Here is a 22,715-nt window from a genome sequence, read left to right as displayed (position 1 = left end):
CTGGCTGGCATTAAGCATTCACTTTTCCCGAGATGATCTAAGGTGGACTCGCCCCTTTCATTTCTACCGGGCAACACTCCCTTCACCCTACTTCCCTCTTTTTTTAATCCAACTATTTCCTTTCTTCTCTCTTCTACAGATGTATGGGGATGTGTACTTCCACTCATTACCTTAATCTCCCCTTGACCTATTACTCCATCTCTGTTCAAAGTCCCACTCACCCTTTTTTTGCTTCCCATTCCACTCTTTTGTCGGCTGACTAGCTCTGGGGTCACACACTGCCCTTTCCGCCAACATCATTTTACACCCCCTTTCTTATTCAGTGCCTTCTGTATTTTCCCTTTTATCTTGGAACAAGGTAGGGACCTCTTTGGCCCCCAGTGCTGCCCCTCTTTATCACCAGCATTGGGCACTTTGAAATATATACCATAGGGGAACTTACAGTCTGTGTGTGATCTATCTCCTTGATGATAACTGACGCATATACCTCCTGATCTTTTTTTTCTGTCACTGGTTGTACCTCGGTGGGTATGCAATTATTAATTTATTTTAACTCCTCCGTGATCCTCTGTAGTTGAGTTTTTTTTAATTTCCCCTGTCTGACCATCATTTTTGACTAGGGCTTCTAATAGTGTCTGAAGTGTTTTCTGCATTAGAAACAGCAATTCTAATAATGAAGATGCCAAGGTTATTGTGATATCTAGGGCAGGGAGGACAGTAAGGCATCAGAGAGGCATACAAAGTATATTGGCAAGTGGAAGCGGTGGTAGCACTAAGGCAGAGGGGTGGGAAGTATTTTTTGTACAGTGCCAGGTTCCTGCTTAAAATCAGAAGGACTACCTTAAGGAGTAGCAGTCCCTGGGCTGCAAAGTGCAATGCTAATGCTACCGAAAGTGAAGGCACGCTGTGGCCACAACCTAAAGAGGGGGGAGAAAGACTCCTCGCTAAAAAGGTGCACCCATAAAGAGGACCCTCACAGAAAGTCTGTGAAGAGTATTACTATTGACCCCCCAGAAGAAAAATTTACTCCTAGTATGTTAGAGGAGGGACATATGATGGGGCCCGGTGTAGCCCAAGGAAGAAGTGAGTGGAACACCCTTAGGACAATCCATAAAAAAAAAATATTTCAAAAGGAAACCTGATGTACATTAGCTCCCTTTTTTGCTGGGAAGTCTTCAAGGTGACGACTGGAACGATGACGAAAAGAGCGTAATGAGTGACTATAATTTTTTTAATACTTCCAGACTTGGATCAAGCTTTGGGGGATGGAGGAGGTAAAAATGTTGGGGCCATGTTTTTGCCAGAACCAAGGTTATTATCACCACCCTGTCTTTCCCCCTTTGGGATTAAAAGTAACACAGAGGTCAGTGAAATTCTGCAACAAGCAGTGATTAGGTAAGGGAGGGAACGGAGAGCGGGGAGAATGAATCACTAGAAGAGGCAGGAAGGGTTATCCATCGGCAATGCCCTAGCGTTGGGCCCGGGGAATCTTCCTCCTGCTCAGCTGGGTTCAGGAGCTCTAACCAGGGCCCCTGAGGGCCCTGGGGTGAGCCCCCTCCCCAACCTGGGCTCTGTCCTCTGATAAATCACTGGGTTCCGAGCCATCAGAGTGGACAGGAAGGGGCTCTGCGGGGTCATGGAGCCAGCAGGCCTGGGTCTGTGAGCCCACCAGACCCCTGGGTTCCCTTCTCTGGCCCCCAGTGTCATAAACGGGACAATACCACTGCATGGCCGGTTTCAGAGGATCTGAACAGGGGGCCAAGCCCCCTGCTGGGCTATGAGTTGGGCGCCCTTGTCCAGGGTTCCCTTTCCTAGCCTGCCAGATTGCAAAGAGAAAACCTTGAAGGATTTACACATATGACCCCATGCTGAATTCAGAATTTTGTCTACTTTTCAGACATGTATAGCTTTCCAGGATCCACCATGGGTTTCACACCCATTTCTACCACTAACTGTAAGGAGGTTGAACACACAAAAATAGGAAAAATGGGCTAAAATGTGTGCTGAAAATTTGTTTTTCTGATTCACGTGTGCCTGTTCCTGAAAGCGGGGAAGATGATGATGTAATCTGCACAAACACTTTATTGAAGCACTTTGCAGGGGAAAAACCAGACACTTTCTTCTGCAGCACTTGTTCCCCCCCCCCCCAAAAATATATTTTGCTGCATTTTGGCTAATTTCTCGGTCCACTCCAGGAGAATCTACAAACCCTGGGACCTCTAGAATCCCTAGGATGTTGGGAAAAAAAGGAAGCAAATTAGGAATAGATACCATATATGGACACAAAGTTATGGGGGGGCGTGGCTTGGCCTGCTGCAAGATGGCCGCACTCTAAGTGGGCTCTGCCGGCCAAGCTAATCATCCGCAACAATCCTACAGACAACTGCTTTTAAGCTGCCCGATATCCGGCTTTCCGGCTGCATCTTCTCCTGAGGCATCGCCCTGTGCTGTTTGTGATCCTTGGCGATGCTCGTGCTTGGGTGCCGAGATCCGCCGCCCGATCGCTGCGCTGGGCCTGAACCCTGCCGTTGGCAAGGCCTGGTCCTCCTACCTTGCTGCTTGGCCGGCTTCCTGAGCCTGTTGATCGATCTGAGGACTGCGTGGAATCTTGCTCCGCTGTGCCCGGTGAGTGTCCCTGCCCCTGGGGTCTTTCGCGGCGGGACTCTGGGCTTGTGTGCTACATCGCCTGGACCGGGCCTTCCCGTGACGCGGGTGCCATTTCCCCTTCCTTCTGGTGCCCGCTGCAGTGGATCTGTGTGCCCGGGCCAGGTGACGGGCGGCATGCCCCTGCGACTCCCCTCCGTGATTGCTCTCGGTCCGGTGGGTCCTCCCGGCTTCCCTTCGCAGAGCTGTGCACACCACCTGGTGCCTTCACTACTTACTGCGGCCTCCTACTGCAGCCTTCCACATTATCGCTGCGATGCCCCGGCCCCATAGTGGCTGCATCGGCCCTCGCTCTTCACCTGCATCTGGCTCTGGGCCCAACTCGACATCAATACCAGCCTGAGGCCTGTTATCCAACGGCGCGAACGGTGTCTGTCCTGGCCCTATAGCCTGCCCTGCGCCAGCTGGTGTGTTATCCTGTGTGGGTCCTTTGACCTCTGGACTGCTGGCCTCGATCTTGGCGTCCTCCTACTCACCACTCTCCTACTCACCACTCGACTGAGTCGATTTCCGATGACTCGAGGCACCTGGCTTTGTCCTCTCACGGTGACCATTGTCACTGCAGCGGCTTCTGCGGCATGGCCCAAGGTGCATGTGGTGCACGGCGAGGCCCCCTGTGCCCTCCTCCTGCTCTAACATGTCCCGGCGGAGCTTAGACGCTGGTCCCATGCTGGGAGGCGATTGTCCCCCTTGGCGATCTGGGGCACCGTTGCTGTTGCTGTGTCACCTGGCCTCGCGGGCAGTACCCTGAGAACTATTCTTGTGGCCTCTCTGCGGTCAGCTCGGAGTTACGAGACCTTCCTGAGGCTCCGCTGTAGCTGCGGGGGTCGCCCTTGGCAATCCGCTGTTCTGCCAGCCTGGTGTCTATACCTGGTGACGCGTCCTGCCATCACCTTGCGGCTCCCACAACCCTCAGTGATTGACCGTCCTGCTTACCTGTATTGGAGGCCTCACCCTCATCCTTGCAGTTGTCCCAGCTGCGGTCTGTCTGTGGCTCGCCTGTTGTGGTTTCTGTCGCTGTTCCTTTTGGCTGCTATCTCCCCCCTTGCTCTCTGGCTGAACCTCCTACCTGTTTCTGCCGGCCATGGGGAGGACTGGCCCCAAGCAGCCCAAGATCGTCTTTGACCAGCAGCGATCGACGCATCAGGAGGACGCGAGTCGGATAGTGGTGACCCCGCTGCCATCATGGAGGCACCTCCCGCACGTGAAGATGATTTGAAGGCGATTATGCGCGACGTTGAGTCTACGGTCATGGGTATTGCGGCCCGCTTGATCAACTGTCCGCTCGTCTGGACTCAGTCAAGGCCCGAGTTGACTCTCATGATGCTCGTCTCTTGCATGTCGAATCCAGGGTATCTGATGCCGAGGACGCCGCCACTCAGGATCGCCAAAAACTATTACAAATGGACAAAATACACGACCTCATTTGGAATAAGAGTGAAGATTTGGAGGCACGCTCCCAGAAGAGCAACCTCCGCATCACGGGAGTACCTGAGTTCATCAATATCTCCCGAATGGAGGATTATGTGGAACAGCTCGTCAGGGAACTCTATGGCGATATCCTCTCCCCCGTCTTCATTGTCGAGCGAGCGCACCGCTCCCTCGGCCCTCGTCCAGGCCCTTGCTTACCGGCTTGTCCCATCATCTCTAAAATCCTGAACTTCAGAGACCGCGATGCCATTCTCCATGTGGCAAGAGAGAGGGGCGACATCCACCATCAAGGCAACTCACTCTCGTTCTACCCTGACTATACCATTGCTGTCTAGGCGGCTCATTGCAAATTCCTCCCAGCAAAGCGGATCCTCCAAAAACATGACGTTTCTTACTCATTGGCATACCCTGCACAGCTGCGGGTCCGACAGGGCTCAAAACGTTTGTCTTCCCAGATCCTAAAGACGCCCTTGCTTACGCCAAGAAACTTGACAAGTCGCTCTGCTCTTCACCTGCTAACTCCCAGGCCACTGCAGCTGACCACCTTAGTGACAATAATTGACTGGATGCGTGCTAATAGTTGGTTACTCTTTGCAAGCTCTGTGGCTCTTTTGCTTTCTATATGCTGGCTCTCTTTGTTGATGCATCCCCCTCGGTCCAGACGTCTCCGGCCCATGCTTTGGGGCTTTTGTCGCTCTTCCAATTGTCAATTTTTTATCGTTGTCTGAAACGCTCGTAGCTTGGCCACCCTGCTTTTTCAGCAGGGGAGTACGCTGAGCAACGCCATGCCCCCACGGGATAATTCCCTTGCTCGACATTGACTCTCCCCTTCCTAGTTATGGGTCCATGGGGTGGGAATGGATGGTATCTCAGCCTGGTTGGGGGGTTGGGGTGGGTGCGGGGTGGTGGATCTACTTGAGTTGTTTCTGGGGGTGGGGGGCTGGGTGGTCGGGCTGGGGATTTTAGGGGATTGTTGCCTCTTATGGGGGCTTTGCTGTTAGTTCTTGTACTGCTTCATGCTTTTGGCTCCTTTATTACACACCATTTCCATTGTGTATTTTTGCTCTCTGCATCTAATGGACTCATTGTTATGCTTTTCCCATGCATTGTGTTTGTTCGCTCCTCAGACGAGGGCACCGTGCAGCGCTTATTGGTGCCCTCTTGCGGGCCCTCTTTGCAGCATGGGTTATGGCACCACCTTGTGTCCTCACGCCTTCCACATTGACCTCACCATTGCACCATCTGGGACTGCAATCCTTATTTTGCCACGCACCGATTTTCTCTCCTATTGACTCTCTTAACATTCTCCCCCCTGACACTGCACCATGACGGACACCGTCCTCTGGACTTGGAATGTCCGGGGGCTTAACGACCACCGTAAGGCACAACTGGTCCATGCCCACCTCATCCGTCACAAAGTGGACGTATGCTTCCTGCAGGAAACCCATCTCATGCCGGCCACATCTTCTCTGCTTCTTTCCCGATACTGGGGGGAAATTCACTCCTCTTATTATTAGAACTATTCTCGGGGGAGTCCAGCTTGTTACATGGGGGCTCCCTTGGCAAACCTCACAAGAGATTGTCGACCCTGGGGGATGCTTTGTAATTCTCCACGGCACTCTTCACGCCCAGCCCCTGACTCTTGCTGCCCTGCACGGACCCAACTGTGACAACCCTGATTTCTTCACACAAGTCTGGCACCACATTTCTGTGCTCAGCCCTGCGGAGCTCCTCTGGGGTGGAGATTTTAATATAACGCTTTCCCCTTCCCTTGATCGATCCGGTCCTCGCACCCGTAACCCTCCCACCACCGCCTTTATCAACTCCATTCTCACTGACAACTCTCTATATTACGCTTGCCGACTCACTCGCCTCGATGCGCGTGAGGGTACCTGTGTCGCTGGCTCCCGCGATGCTGGTCCCGTTTGGACCTTTGAATTACTACTCCGGTCGCCTTGGCTTGGCTCACCTCCGTAGATCACATGGCACGCATTCTTTCTGATCATTCTCCTGTTTGCTTAGGCATCCAGCTTCCACTCTCCTTGCTGTGCTTTCTCTTGGCGGCTCCCTCCTAATGCCCTCCGTCACTCAGTTTTTTGCGATGAAATTCAGACTGCAATCACAAATTTCATCGAGCTAAACGAGGGTTCAGTTGATTCGCTGTCCACGCTATGGGAGAGTTTTAAAGTTGTGATTCGTGGTGAGTGTATCTCTAAGCAGTCCGGCGTCCTACGATCCATACGCGGCTCCCTCGACAAATTAGAAAGGGAGATCAAGGATCTTGATTCTTCCCATGCTCAGGATACCAACCCTGATAAGCTCGCTCAGATCTGGGGGAAACTGACTGAGTTCGCTGACGAGGCCGTTAGAGAACTTGCCTTTCCCGGCAGGGAGCGTCGGGCACCCTGCTTTGGCGAGGGCGACCACCCTGGTAAAATCCTGGCCAACCTTCTTCGCCCGCCGCGGGTGGCTTCTTGTATTAACACCCTCATTGACGGTGGTCCTGATTGAACAATCTCGCTCAAGGAAATTAAAGCGCGCTTTATTTCATTCTACACACAACTTTACATGGCCGGCTCCGTCCCTTCGCACGAGGTCCTTGATAAATATTTTGGCACCCTTCGACTGTTATGGCTAGGTAATCCCCACCAGGAGTTCCTTGATGAGCCGTTCTCCAAAGAAGAGATACTAGCCGCAATAAATGGCATGCCCGGTGATATGGACCCTGGCCTGGATGGCCTGCTGGCCTCCTTCTACAAGGCTTTTGTCCCTATTTTGGTTCCTCATCGTGCCGCCAAGTATAACGAGTCCTTTGAAACTGGGCAATTACCCCCATCGCTTCACGATGCCTTACTTACTCTGCTCTTAAAGCCAGATTAACCACCTGAATTGCGGGACTCTTATTGTCTCCTGTCCCTCATAAACATGGATAACAACATTTTTGCCAAACCGCTTGCTTCGTGCCTGTTGCCCCTCATGCCACTCATTGCCCGCCCAGATCAGTCTGGTTTCATCCCTGGCCATGCCACTTCCCATCATCTTCGGACCATTTTCTCAATCTCCGTTTTGTCAAATGCGCATGCGCCGGCGCCCGCGCATGCGCATTTGGCTAGAAGAACTCGCCGCGTCATCTGAAGATGAAGCCCCGGGACGCTGCATAGACGGTAAGTGCTTTTAATGTACTTTAAAATGTATTTTACATTAATAGAACCCTGTAGAAGAGGGCGGGAGGGAGGCGGGCGGAGCGTAGTGGGGCTACACGAAGTGTGTGGGTGGGCGTAGCACCCTCCCCACTTCACGAAGCTTCGCGTTTTCCCACTACGCTCACTATGCCCAGGGTTACTTTATACTCTGCCCACCGCACAACTTCGGCTCAATGTCCAAATCTCTGATCCCATCTCCATCGAGCGTGGTACAAGGCAAGGCTGTCCGCTGTCCCCAATGCTTTTTTGCGGCTCGGTTGCGTCAGCATCACACCCAGAGAGGCATCGGCTTTGTGGCTTGTGCTCTACTTGTTTCAATGTATGCGGACGATATCACCCTATACATCTGCCACCCCCTGGAGAACCTCAGTCCTCTGGTTTGTGAGGTGATACACTTTGGCGGCTACTCCGGCATCCAGGTCAACTGGAACAAGTCTTTGCTATTCCCTCTTACCGAAGCCACAATGCCCTTTGATCTGGATTATCCCTTTGTGTGGGTGACTGAGCCCACTAAGTATCTTGGGATCTGGCTGAGCAGGGACGTCGATGAACTCTGGAGGGTGAACTTCGGTCGTGCGGTGGACTGGCTAGAGTCCAAGATTCCTCTCTGGAGTCGTTTGCCACTTTCTCTAGCCAGTCACATAGCCATTGCCAAGATGGTGGTGCTCCTGAAGTTCTTATATTTATTTGTTAATATTCCCATCCCCCTCACCGCTCATTTTTTCTGTAACCTCCGCTCTTTGGTGATTGCTCTGATCTGGGCTGGCCAGCAACCCAGGATTGCATGTAATATTTTAACTCTCCCTATGTCGCACGGTGATCTTGGTGCTCCCGATCTCAAACTCTATGCCCTCAGTGCCCGGGCCAGCTTTCTCCATTTCTGGCTCCATCCTACTCCGTTTCAGCCCCATGTCACGGTCAAGGCTGACCTGGCTGCCCCTTAGCCGCTTTCTACTGCTTTATTTGCCCAGGCGCGGCCTCCGTGCTGAGAAAGACACAGTCGAGACCCTGCGCTGGGCCTGGGAAGGGCTCCGGAAAATCTCAGGTCCGGACATGCTCTCTGCGGCAGCGATGCCCATTGCTCAACACCCAGCTTTTCCTCCTCTACAATTTTCTGGGATGGCGAAGCATGCCACTCGTCTTGGGCTTACCACTATGTCTGATCTCTACCCTGAGAACACATTCTATACACCTGCTGCTGACTCTGGCCCTATGGACACTTTGCTTTATTATCAGCTTTGGGAAGCCTGCGAGAAGCTCCATCCCTCTTTCCCCCAGCCTCACCCCCTCAATGGCTACTCTCAATCTCCTCTATACATCCCCCTCTCCACAGAAATTGGTTACCAAAAGCTATGCTTTCACGCTGGCGGCTTCTTCCATCTCCAATGCCAGGGCACGCGTGGTGTAGGAGACGGACCTAGGCATCGTAATTTCCCAGGCCAACAGGCTGTATTGCTGCACCCAGATTAAACGCCTCTCCTCTAACTATCGTCTATGCCTTAACCATTTTAAATAGCTCCACAGGCTCTACCGGACCCCCACACAATTGCACAAAATGGGACTCATCACCAGTGACATATGCCTGCGCTGCTCTGCGCCTGCGGCCGACTTCTCCCACCTTGCCTGGCTATGCCCCAGGGTCTCTGCTTATTGGTGTGAGGTATGCACTGTTATTTCTGAAATCACTTCGATTTTGCTTCAACCCGATCCTCTGCTTTGCCTCCTAGGCTTTGTCAAATTTTGGCCAGATGCCTCCCGCAGACTGATTGCTATGCTGCTTGTTCTTGGGAGGCGCAGGGTTTCCATGTGCTGGGGTCGCCGACCCGCACCTAAGGTGGCCCTTTGGTTGGAGGATGCTTCCCGTTGCCAGCCTCTCCTGTCCGAATTCTGGGACCTAATGCCGGCCAGATCCCGCCCACTTGATATATGGGGTCCGCTTGTTTCCTATCTCCTAAGTCACACTTCCCAGCACCCAGCGACCTCTCCCGCGATCCCCACCGGTGCTCCGCCCGCGGCGGCTGCTGGTGAAGGTCAATGAGTGTCCTCCTCTCTGCTCCCCCTTCCCCCCTACCCCTGCTCTCCCCCCTTCCATGTGTGGTGCCATTCCTGATCATTTCTTCGCATTGCTGTTGGTGTCCTCCCGACCTATTTCATTGACATAATTGTTTGTGGTGCATGTAAGTGGCAGTCTTCGATCTTGCATATCGTCTCGCAATGCATATTATTTTGTCATGGTGCAATTCTGTAATCTTTTTTCTGTCTAAATCCTCAATAAAAGTTTTGAAAATCAAAAAAAAAAGTTATGGGGGCATTAGCGTGGACTACCCCCAAATAGCCAAAAAAGGGCTTAAACACAGGGCAGGAAAAAGGCCTGGCTGCGAAGGGGTTAACTGTGTATTATTCAAGTTTAGATTATGTAGGCCTGTGTTTGAAACAGTGAATGTTTGGTTGCCATCCTGCTTCATGACATGTTTATTTTATTTCTAGGAGAAGCCGAAGTGCAACTTAACAAACACGATGTTCCTTTGCTTTCTTTCCCATGGAAAATGCTTTTATTATGTAATAACCATAGAATGTCCTAATTGGTCCATTCTATCTCATATTGCTGCAGATAATGTAAGGTTGAAGGACACTTAGAGAAGTTGTATTATGGGGGATTATGAGAAAGTAATGAGCTCCAAATTGTATCTTTTTACTCTAACTTGATTGGATAGTTTTGGGAACTATGTGTAGGTGTAGCAATGTTACAAGTGTGTGATTTAAGCTAGTCCAGAGTAAATGAAAGTTCAGAATGCTCTTAGAATGCTTACTGAGCAGAACCTTTTACAGACAGTTTAAAGCAGAGTAGGGTACTCTCTTTATGGTAAAACTGATTTTACTTAGCTTGCCTTTTGAGGCAACTTTATGATAGTTCCTCCTCTTATACGACTTTTATTGATTTGAGCTTCGTATTAACTAATGCATGCATGTATTGATTGTTGAATGACACTAATTTGATGATTTTGCATCTGTAAACATTTAATAAACCTTTATTGTTTGAATATTTCTGTCTTCTTTGTGGAGCTAAATGTGCTTCACACTATTTACAGGTATTGATTTGTTCACCAGTCTCAGCTGCGTACCTCTATTCACCAGAGAGCATTTTATGAGCCCCAAATTTGCACACAGAAAAGTGCCTAACATCTCAAATCTCTATCAGGCAGGCAGGGAGTTATAAGTATGGTAGACAATTCTTCACACGAGAAGCAGAAGTTAGGGTTTTCACTGAACTGGCTGCCTGCAAAATTATCAATAACCACTAAGTCTAAAACTGCTATGTAAATGGTTCTAGGACCCATGCAGCTATTGCAAGAAGAGAACTGTAATTAGCCTGTTGTGCTAGCGATTAGTTCATAAGGAGAAATTTACAGCGGCACAAAAGGAGTTGCATTTGCAACACACGTCTTCCTTCCTTTATAAAATTTTGTTTTTTTTCTTTTACACAAGGTGAACAGAAACTTAACACTTATTTATGAGAAATGTTGCATCGCTGCGACACTTCTCAGTGCGCCCTCCTTGCGACACCATTGATGCGTCTTATTTACTGTATGACGCATCATGTCGGAAGAAATGACAGATACATCAGTATTACTGACTTATCTGTCGGCGCAAAACTGACGCATTGCTGAAGTTGAGTCGGAAGCGTAATGCAACTCCAGCAATGCAGGAGGGAGGGCTATGATTATAGCACTGCGTCACCCTTACGCCTGCTATGGGGCAGGTGTAAGGATTTGGCGCAGTGGTGTCCTAGAAGTGGCGCTCTGAAATCTTATAGATTTCAGAGCGCCACTTCTACGAGGCTTTGATGTGGGGAATGCCCACCCAGCATATATTATACCTGACGCAGGTATAATGTAGCGTAGGGCTTTACGGAGTGACGCATCTGCCTACATGCGTCACTTCGTAAAAATGGAGCAATGTGGCGCATTATTTACGCCACTGCAGCGTCCAAAAAAGTGTCGCAACGGCGGCATAAATGTGACGCAGTGCTTCATAAGTAAGCCCCTAAATGTGTGCTGAGGGCGCGGTGCATTGGTTGTGTGATGTAGGTGAATTGTGTGTATATTAAGGTGCAATAAAAATATGGGCTGAAATAAGTCTCAAAGAAGCAAACGTTATCCAGAAGGGTTTGACATTCCTCACTCCTTACTCTAGAGAGCTGCCTCGGGCACAAGGGACTTCTTGAAGGGTTCGGTTTGAAAGGATTTCCTAAATATAATGGGGCAGATTTACAATAACTGGCACATCCCTGCATATCAGCAGGGATGCGCCAGTTATTGTGCGCCGCAGCTCCGCCACCCTGGATGCGCCGCATTTACAATGCGGTGCACCATGGGGCAAAAACGGCACAGATGCGTCACGCATCTGTGCCGTAAAAGCGGTGCATTGCTGGAGTTGCGACGCAGCTCCAGCAATGCTCTGGGGGGCCCTATCCCCACAATCCTGCTACAAGCAGGCACAGGGTTTTGACGCAGCATGGGCCCAAAAGTGACTGAGTGAAATCTTGTAGATTTCACTCAGCCACTTTTGGGAGGTGTTCCTGCGCCGGAACGCCCCCCCCTCCCCTGCGATGGAACGCCTCCTTCTGGCGCAGGGCTTTACAACGTGACGCATCTGGGAGATGCTTCACGTTGTAAATACCCCACACCATGGTGCATCTTTTGCGCCGCCGCTGCGTCACAAAAGTGGCGCAACGGTGGCGTAAAAGAGGCGCAGGGGGCTTGTAAATCTGCCTCGTAGTAGTTAGGCTTAACTCTGAGATGGAGACCCATGTCCGTCCACAGTTCAGGGCCCTTCCTAGGACCAGCCAGCTAAAGGGCCACTGTAGGATGAGGCTCCTGTGATAACTGTCTGTGAGATTTGGGAGACTCGTGGGGCCTCATTTATGAAAAGTGACGCATTGCTGCGTGAAAACAGCGATGCGTCACTTTTCACTGCGTCCTCTTTGCACCACCAATGATGCGTCATATTTACAGTATGACGCATCATTGTGCAGTATTTCTGACGTATCTGTATGGCGCAAAAGTGGCGCATTGCTGGAGTGTGTCACAAAAGTGACGCAACTCCAGCAATGTATCCTTTCACATGGGGCAAGCCCCATGTGAAAGGGCCTGCGTCAGTCTTACGCCTGCTGTGAGGCAGGCGTAAGAAATTTATGAATTAGTGTCCTAGAAGTGGCGCAGTGAAATCACATAGATTTCACTGCGTCACTTCTACGACCCTTCCTTGCGTCAATACGCCCCCCTTGCATACATTATACCTGGTTCAGGTATAATGTAGTTCAGGGGTTTACAAAGTGATGCATCTACCTAGATGCGTCACTTTGTAAATATGGCGCAACAAGGCGCATTTTTTACGCCACTGGTGCGTCACAAAAAGTGACGCACCAGCGGCGTAAAAGTGACGCATAGCCTCATGAATGAGGCCCGTGGGGCCCTCATCACATTCCGCAGCCGGGGGCGGGACGCCTCGTTTTGCATTACACCGCCATTAAGGAAACGTCGGTCGGATTAACCTGTTATTTACCGGTGAATTACACCAGATCAACGTTTAAGGCGAATATATGGGAAGAAAATCGTTTTGCCTACAGGAGGGCCTGCAGCAAGCCCGTCTGTGGCTAGAGAAAGCCAAACGAGTAAGTGGAAGGTCCGAAGCGAAGCGCCGCGCCTTCCTACACGGAGAGCCCCGAGCTGGGCGCGATGCGGACAATGGGGGATAAAAATAACCGCACGGACTCTGCAAGGGACGTGTCGAGTTTGCCTTTTGTGTCAGGCCCGTGACACATGCGGATGTCTGACATTCCCCGCAGCCTGACCTTGAGGGCCTCGATATAAGGGGGGCGCCCGGGCCGCACTCCCAGCCTCTCTGTCCTGCAGCAAAGGTGGGTACAGCCCGTGTGTCTGCGTTACCTGTGTGTGGTGTTCCCACTAACCCTCGTCCGTGATAACCAGGCCCTCACTAACAGAAGCACCCCAGAGTGCAACATCTTTCACCCACTAACCTGTAGGCGCGCCCTCTAACCAGTGCTGCCATTGGAAGTTTCCTGGAATGCGTCACTTCTGTTGTATTTGGTGATTTGTGTAGCGCTTAGAACCGTGTGTGATTTCCTGCATTACCTGTAGCGGGTGTGATGAGTCAACAACATTCAGAGCCCCCAATGGAGGCCAGGGTTAAAAACAAGACTGCTTTAAACGCAGCCCCGTATTTTCCAATACGTGATGCGACAGAAGTTCTTCATAGACGGGTAACAAAGTCGAGGTATACATACAGAAGGCCTGGGTCCGTGCGCTTGCTTCGGGGATTGTGAGTAAAGAGCCGTGAAAACACGTTTATGGGTAAATGTATTTGATGTGCCTCCCTAAAGAGATTATGTAGGGTGTCCCGGCAGATTGCAGTAGAATTGGCTCATGTACCGGTTTTTTGAGAGGGTAAGCTGAAAACAGGGCGATGCATTTTTTTAGGTGTTCCAAAGCAGGGCTTGTAAGCAGCTGTTATGAGTAAGCAATTTAATTAACAGGTATGATGCTGGTTTTAAAAATTACATTGTATTTATTTTCTGAGTGCCTCTTCTGTGCTTCTATGAGGATGAGGGCTGTCATTCTTTGCCACTTTATTGATGTACATTTGTAGTCCCTCCTCTATTTTTGCAAAATGTTCAGGTTTTTGGGTGGCAGGATCTGGTCACCCTAGTTACGGCTGCGTCCAGCCCCGGTGGTGTAGCCGCGAGATCTGGCGTAGACGCACGCATAGCGCCTTTCAGCCTTGGAATATTTACAAGCACTTTTCTTGTAGTTGTGTGTGACTGATGTCGGCTCTGGGTGCAGCCATGAACTGGTGGGTTCACTGAAAGGGACACCAGGCCGCATGGTTCTCTTATCTTAGCCCAGCTCAGGGTTTGGAGCGAACACCTCAGAGCAAAGCCAGAATCCACTCAGAGCAAGTTAGGACAGGGGCGGCTCTAGGTTCATGGCGGCCCTCGGCAGGGGGCGTAGGTAGGGGGCCCCGGAAGAGGGGGTCCGGGTGGGTCGGATCGCAGAGGCCGGTGAAGAGGGGGGGGGGGGGTGGGTCAGGGTGTTTGGAAGTGGAACAGAGCCAGAGGCTGCCAAAGCCCTGCCAGGGGTGGCCACGCAAATATGTATCCATCCTCAGAGGATTATTATATCAAGGATATATATTGGCGTGGTGGCCCCTGGGGTTTGTTGGCCCTGTGCAGGTGCACAGCTTGCACATGCCTAAGGCCGCCCCTGGTTAGGACGGCTGTTTTGGGGTGGGATGGAGTAGGGTTAACGGAAGATTCTCCCCTTCAAAGGTACCACTGCAAAAAATGATGTTCACGCAGTCTACTGCAAGTGTATCTGGCAACAGGCCCTGACCAGGTGGGTGACATTTCTGCTTCCCCACAAAAGCCAAGTACTGTAACACGTCAATTCAAAGTTGGGATTTTTAAAAAAGTATAACAAAACCTTATCATTTTGAAAAGCTGGCACTGTATGCTAAATAGTCACAAACCTTCATAACTAATTTAAAAACGATTCCAACTTTTAAAAAGTATCTCTTAATGTTAACCTATAAGTGAGGACAGGCAACTTAGAAACATTTCTAAATAATGAAACACATGCACAACTTGTGCAAATTTATTTAGGAGTTTAAGGGCCATATGTATCAAGGAACCATTTTGCGATTCTGTAATAGCGATTTTTAAAAAATCGCTATTTCAGAATCGCAAAATGGTATGTATCAAGAAAAATGCAATTTTTTTGCGATTTCTTGATATTCCTTAATTGCGGATTCGCAATTAAGGAATACTTTCCCATTCATTTCTATGGGCCTCCTGGCCCATAGGAAGGAATGGGAATTTATTCACAATTTGCGATTCGCAATTTGCTAATCGCAATTGAGAATAATTTCAAGGGTGCAGGGGTGTCCAAAGGACACCCTGTTGCACCCCTGAAATAAGTATGGGTGCACATGTGGTGCACATACATGCCCTAAGGGCATGTATGTGCGTCACATGGCACTTTGAAAAATGCTAAAATGTGCATTTTTCAAGGAAATCGCAACTTACCGCCAACTAGAAGTTGGTGGTAATTTGCAATTCCTTAAGGGCATTTTGGATTTTTTTTTGCTTAATACATTGCATTTAAGGAATCGCAAAATTTGCGATTCCTTAAATGCAATCGCAAAATAAGGAATGGCAAATATTGCGATTCCTTATTTTGCACCCAAATTCTTTCATACATACCGTTTTGCGAAAATGAGTTCGCAAACGCCGAAATTCTGTGAATTTCGGCGTTTGCGAACCCATTTGGCCTTGATACATATGGCCCTAAGAACTTTTGTACTTGTTAATTAAAATGTGATACACACTTTTCAGAGAACTCCCTTTCCTTAGAGGCGGGAAAGCTAGCAAGTTAACTAGGAGAGCTGAACCAGAGACGAGCCAAGTGTCTAGTTTGGCTCGAAGAGCTCATGCACGAAGCGAGCCGTGAAACTACTTGGCATCTAAATCATGCAACAAGCAACAATTGAAAATATGAGAAAGTCTCTTCAAATTGTGAAAAAAATGCACCTATTTAAAATGGAGAAGTGTTTCACCTTAATTTGTCAGATTAATATGCAATTAAGGAACTAAGTTAGTTGTCCTATGCACCTTACATTTGCCCTAAGTTCTTATTGTACTCGGAGCAACACTATAGTCTGTTAAATCTAGCACAAGAGGTGTTTGTACAGCGCACTCCATTGACTCACATATTTATAGGTTCTCTCATATGGGATAACAAAGAAAAAGGAGCCTTAGTGAAATGAAATATTTGCCTAGGATCACACAATTTGGTCAAGTGAAATAGCTCCGATTCGTCCCAGTTTTTCTAGTTTTACCTTATGCAGTTCACCCACTATGCGGCTATCTATTCCTCTCATTTTTAAAACCAAAGGTTTATGATTTGTTTTAAATTCTGGGTGCATAAGGGTAGAGTGTGGGAAACAGGAACAAGTGACACAAAAGCTCGACTCGTTTGTGCTGGAGGGTCGAAGAGGACCTCAAGCTAAGCTCGAGCCAGGCTTCTGCATGGAGCCTGGCTCGAGCCTCCAGTGCTTCGCCCACCAGTACCTACACTGTATGGTATCTCGAAGGGCTCACCTTTCACTACGGGTCACCCACCGGTACCTACACTTTATTGTAACTCAAAGGGCTCACCTTTCACTGCAAGCCACTTTATGCAAAAAATATAGACTGCAAAAATCCTGTTGTGGGAATGTACAATTATGATTCATTCCAAATGTGGATGAAACGTGATGCTTTATTCTGAGCTGTGCCATTTTGTCCAGCATCAGTCACAGGACTGAAAACTCAGAGCCATTAATACCGCCCAGTCTTTGTGATGATTTAGAAAGTGACAGTGCTATGTAGTACGGCAATTTAATTAACTGACACAAACGCCTTTCTGGTAAAAACGTATCTCAGGTTTATTATTTACGTACGTTGGGTTAATTAATGGGTGATCTGGGTGACAGCAGTGTGTTGGAGTAAGAAAGCTGACACCCAGCCTGAGAAGGCATGAGCGGATCCACTGGTAACCACCATTCCCAATGTATTGATTCATGCTCATGAAAGATCATGGACTCCAATCTTTCGAATATTTACTTTCATAAAGTCCTTTACGTCGTTGGTGCGAACCAAGGCTCGCTAAAGGGGCCAGGTCCCCTTATCGCGTCCCATTAAAATTCTATGGCGACAGTGTCATCCATTCTCCCAGCACTGTCGTCTCTGGGGAAGGGTACGCCCCTTTCAGTGCCCCATAGCAGCACTAATGTCAGGCCCTCTGATGGCACTCTATGGGTCCCATACCCTCCTGCAGGACACTCTTATGTTAATTACTTGCCAAGGGGACATGGTTGCACAGCACACATTGGAACCATTCTAAGCATTTCCCAGTTGGGTTTTTGCTTTACCAGGCCCCAGCTAGTATCTAACCCCTTGCATGCTGGTGACGAACCCCAGCCGTCACGCTCCGCGGTGCTCGTGTGAGGATGACGGCTGGGGTTCGTCACGGCCCCGCCCTGTTCGTTTGTTTACCGCACAGCGGCGGAAACGGGCCAGCATCGAAGGGGTTAAATGGGATCAGTACTGGGCAAGACTCACCAGGTTCGGGGTGGTGGGTCCCCTTCATTCACATGCTCTGCAGAGGGAGGCAGCTGAGCCAAATATGTGTGGATACGTTTTTCCACCAAAAATAAGACTGCATAGCTGAATGGAGAAGGTGATTGGTCTCTGCCCCAAAAATTCACATCACATGAACAATAACATAACAAATCTGGGATCGTTGATAAGTCCGGCTTTCGTTTATAGTGAGAAGCTCCCATTAAGGTGTGATTTGTGTCTAGTTTGTGCAATGTTCGATGCGAGAAACGCAGTAGTGCACTTGATATTAGTGTACGATTAGTTTGGGATAAGATGTGCATTGAAGGGTTGTGGCTAGCTTTTCTGCACAACAAGCTATAGGGTACCGCAGTTTGCTCTTCAGTTATGGTCAATATACTAAAACGCATAATTGAAAGAATGCACTTGGTTGGGCTGGCACAGTCTTGTATGTACTACATGCGGGAAACATCCTTTACAATGCAACTTTTACCACGCAGTGCCTTTACGACGCAACTTTTACAACGCAAACCATTACAATGCATTGCGCTGGGGGCGCTCTAGGATAGGGAATACGTCTAATTTACTATCCAACACCTTCCCTAGTGTCCACGGGGACTGGAGTTGGAATAGTAAATTAAACTATTCACTGTCCAGCACCCCAAAGCGCTATGCGTTGTAAAGGTTTGCGTTGTAAAAACAGCGTTGTAAAGGCATGCGTGGTAAAAGCATGCGTTGTAATGTCATACATCCACTACATGGTGCTACGGACAGGGCAGCTTTGGACGCAAGTCCACCTAATATAGGGAGTCTGAGAGAAGGGGCAGTTCTGCTGATGGAGGGCATTCGCCATCGCCTCTGAATTCAGGTGATGAGGACCGAGACAGATGGGGTTCCAAAAAACATTGAGCTTATGGGATGGGTGGGGACCAGCTACTAGCATGCAGCCAAATTCATTTGGAGGAGGGCACATGGCAAGCATACATTATATATGCTCGCAAGCGATTGAAACGGAGAAAAAAAATACAAGATGTGTGCTGGGACTCTTCTATTAACAGTAGAGGACTATGGCTAAAAGTGCTGGCACTTTCCCATTCATATTAATCAAGTGGAGATACTCAGTACCTGACGGTTCTCGCCCACTTAAACTTTGATTATTGTTTTCAGTTTATTGGTAGATGGAGGGGAGCTAGGCCAAACACGGACTGCTCACACGTTTATCATGAGCAGGCATTGCAACGGGTGGGGGCGTGTTTTTGGCCGTGTAAAGGATTTATTTATTTATTTATAAAGTTTTATATAGCGCGAACTTGATCCCGAAGGATATCAGAGCGCTTTACATTTTGAGGCAAAGGTAACAAATCACAACATTAGTCTAACATGGGGAATCTAATGGGCATTGAGTCAACCAGTACAAACATAAAAGCTCAATATAACCTCAGTGCATGAGTAGGAATGGGCAATGCGATGGAGAATAGATGTCTCAGAGACAGGCCCGGACTGGCCGTAGCGGGCACGGTGCGCCGCACGGGTAGGGGCCGATTTTGTTACAGGGCCGTTTTTTTCAAAATCGGCCCTGTAACAAAATCGGCCGAAAGCGGCCCTAGCAAAGAGCTCGGCGGCACCTCCAAACCCGGCACCTCCAACCCCCCCCCCCCCCCAACCCCCCTCCGAGTGGGGAGGGGGGCCGGCCGAGCACTTTGCCAGGGCCGGTTTTAGTTCCCAGTCCAGCCCTGTTCAGAGAGCTGTTTCAGACTTGGCAATTCAAATCACAGCTGGATTTTACAGGAGGAGGAGACTGAGGTAGTCACAGGGATGGCCTGCTTGTGTTGAGATTAGTTTTAGTGGTGGTGCGTGCAGGGCAGCTGGTGGGCTCATGCATTGCTCTTGTTGCGTATGAAGGAGAAGGAAAACAATGGGGACTGCTTGAGTAAGTGGCTACACGGCAGATGTGGGATTGGCAGCCATTATTGTGGGAGTTGAGCACTGTTAGGGTGCGGCTCAGCTGTTGTTGTACTGTCATGTGAACAGGTCTGCTTGTTATCAGGCTCGCCTAACTTACGACTTGCTGTTTCAAAGCAGGAGTGTCCACCAAAGGCATATAAAGGCACTTATGGGGTTTTACAAGAGTCTTGCGTCCCTTTTGCACCACGTACAGTGGTACATGCGTGACGCAGGGTGCTGAATCAGAGTGGTTCATAAATGAAGTGGAATCAGATTTATGACTCCGCTTTGAGTGGCGTCACAAATCTTGAGTAAGGCAACGCAGAGTAAATCGCTGCGTCACCTTACTTTGCGCTCAGGAGGCGTTCAGTGGGCGTTGCTGTGGGTGTTTCCATGCAATATCCATGGATTTTGATGCTACCCCAGATTTACAAACTCATGTAAACCTGGGGAAGTGCCAGATCCGTACGACTCCCAGGGTGAGGTGTAACGAGGAGAAACATCATTATTTCACCTAATTTTTTCCTCTTTCTCTGTGTGCTGCATTCTGCAGCACATATGGAAAGAGGAAACACCTCTTAGGATTGTTTCTGTGCAAGAAGGTGCCCCTTGCCTAAATGCTGTGCATTTCTGCCCTTTCAATTAGGTGTAAGGCAGCGCAGCAAGGCGACATGCTGCGCTGCCTATTCCGAAATCCTGTAAATGAGGGCCTTTCACTTTTGAATTTAGAAGTCTTACATTAGATTGAATCGAACAGTAAATCAAAATAGTTGTGGTGCCTGTTTTGAAAAGCAACACAGAATTTCCATGACATTGTTCGTAAAATGCAAAACAACAGTTGATGGACAGAATGCAGAACAATGTCATACATTCACCCCAGTACAGAGATCTGGGCCTAAAGCTTGATTCCGGTCCAGGGAAGACATGGCTTGGCAGTTCGGGCTGGACTGTTCCCATGAGGCGCAGGGTCAGACTGATTTGCATATGGCCATGTCTGAACTGGGGTGGCGGAGTGAGCTAAAGAACGGTGATGGATTAAACCCAGATCAGTTGACTGGGGGTGAGTGTTTGTATTGTCAACGCTCCGTCCATCACCACCTTTGGTTTTTCTTTGTTCGCCCTAAGATGGCAGGTTATGCTCAGACGTGAGTCCCTTGCTCACTTTGCCACTGGAGTTAAGCAAGCCCGGCTGAAGACGGCTGTAATGCCAGAAACCGGTCCTGGGAAGCTTTATTCCGGTCCAGGGAAGACATGGCTTGGCAGTTCGGGCTGGAGTGTTCCCATGAGGCACAGGGTCAGACTGATTTGCATATGGCCATGTCTGAACTGGGGTGGCGGAGTGGGCTAAAGAACGGTGATGGATTAAACCCAGATCAGTTGACTGGGGGTGAGTGTTTGTATTGTCAACGCTCCGTCCATCACCACCTTTGGTTTTTCATTGTTCGTAAGATCACTGTGATTTATAACCAGTGCATCATTTCCCCCTGCTGCTCTATTTAGGTGGAATGGGCGATGCTTGCTTTGAAATGGTTAGGTCAGCAACCTGAGTGACATTGTGGTACTATGGCGATATACTGTACCAACGTTAGCATCAAACGCTGTCTGAAGTAGCTTGTACCTTTTTCGTCATTTCATCATATGGACTGACCAGAAATCCTCGACTCTCTGTCTAACGAGATATATACAAGTTTTGCCTTCCTTGTTGAATCTGGGATTTTTGAATTAGATCAATTGAATGATTAGATGCAGAGCGCTGCTTTTGTTCACAAATGCTACACGATAAAGTAAGCCAAGCATGTACTGCTAAGATTCCATGGCCACAGACTTTAGAGGCGACTTTTACAATTTTGTTGTGCCTTTTTTGTAGAATATTGTTCTGACATTTTTTTGTAAAGAGCACAGGATTTCTCTTTTTATGTATATAAGGATTTTTTAACATTGCTTTTGGTACAAAAGAGCTTTAGCACATTTTCCTAACTGTAATAAGATGCTCCCATAATTGCTGCTGCTGTTTAGTACTGTTGACACAAGATAGAACAAGGAAGTTCCAATATCAAGCACTTGGGATTTTAAGGTGCATATGTGTATGTGTTTTTATAATTCATTTTCCGGATTAGGGTGCAAACGGAAATTTTAGGTTAATTGGAATATTCACTGATCTCGTTAGTTACCGAAGAAATGCTTTATTTACAAAGTCTATTATTTAGCTGTTCCTTCCTACTAATCTTTGCACCTCGTTAAAGAGCTCAGAGCAGTACATTAGATCAGCTCGTTAAAACAGATTTTAAGGTTCTCTAAGTTCAGTTGTTATACCGTACTTTGTAATACTTATTTCCGAACATCATGAATCCTTTCATCCCTCTCAAGCCTTCCTCATGATATTTAAGGCCAGCGGCATCTTGACTTTAGAATATCACGTGCTATCAAATCACTTACCCCTGCATTAGCGACAGTTTAAATTCCAGTTCCAGCCTCCACCACGGAGCTGTGAATCTTAAGGTGATTTCTCATCTAAAGACTTGCATACTTCTAAAATCCTCCAGTTCTGTCGTGCACCATGTACCTTTAGATGACATCTCCACCCTATATTAAATATGTTCTGTTTTGGTGGAGAATACTCTTTTCTGGTGTCTGAGCAGGACTAAGTTCAGTTTGCTGTTCAGCTCTGCCATTGGCCGCATCAAGGCTTACCTACATTATGGATCATCCGATTTCTCCAATCTAAGTTTTACTTGAGAGGTCCCAACTGAACTGTTTTATATATATATATATATATATATATATATATATGGATATATATATATATATATATATTATATCTATATATTATATATATATGATTTGGATGTATGTCGTTACAACGCATGCTTTTTCCACGCATGCCTTTACAATGCAGGTTTACAATGCAGGTTTTATTCACTATCCAGCACCCCCCAACGCAAGTCGTTGTAACGACTTGCGTTGTAATTCCTGCATTGTACAGGTACTGCGTCGAAAAAGTTTCGTTGTAAACGGTGTTTACCATATATATATATATATATATATATATATATATATATATATATATATATATATATACACATATATATATATATTACCAGGATTCCATGTGTTCTGTAGTAAGGTTTTCTTTTGATCAGCCACAGCATATTTGAATCGCTTTAGGGAGACAGCCTGGGGTGTTGCAGCCTACAGCAGAACATTGGTGTGAACTACTGAGTAACCATACAGCTATGGCATGCATCATCTTACAAAAATAAAGTTAAACATCCAGTTTCAAGAGCATTTTTCGAACC

This window comes from Lissotriton helveticus, chromosome 7, assembly GCF_964261635.1.
Source record: "Lissotriton helveticus chromosome 7, aLisHel1.1, whole genome shotgun sequence".
Lineage (NCBI taxonomy): Eukaryota > Metazoa > Chordata > Amphibia > Caudata > Salamandridae > Lissotriton > Lissotriton helveticus.
The sequence above is the reverse complement of the archived record's forward strand: the minus strand, read 5'-3'. Positions refer to the sequence as shown.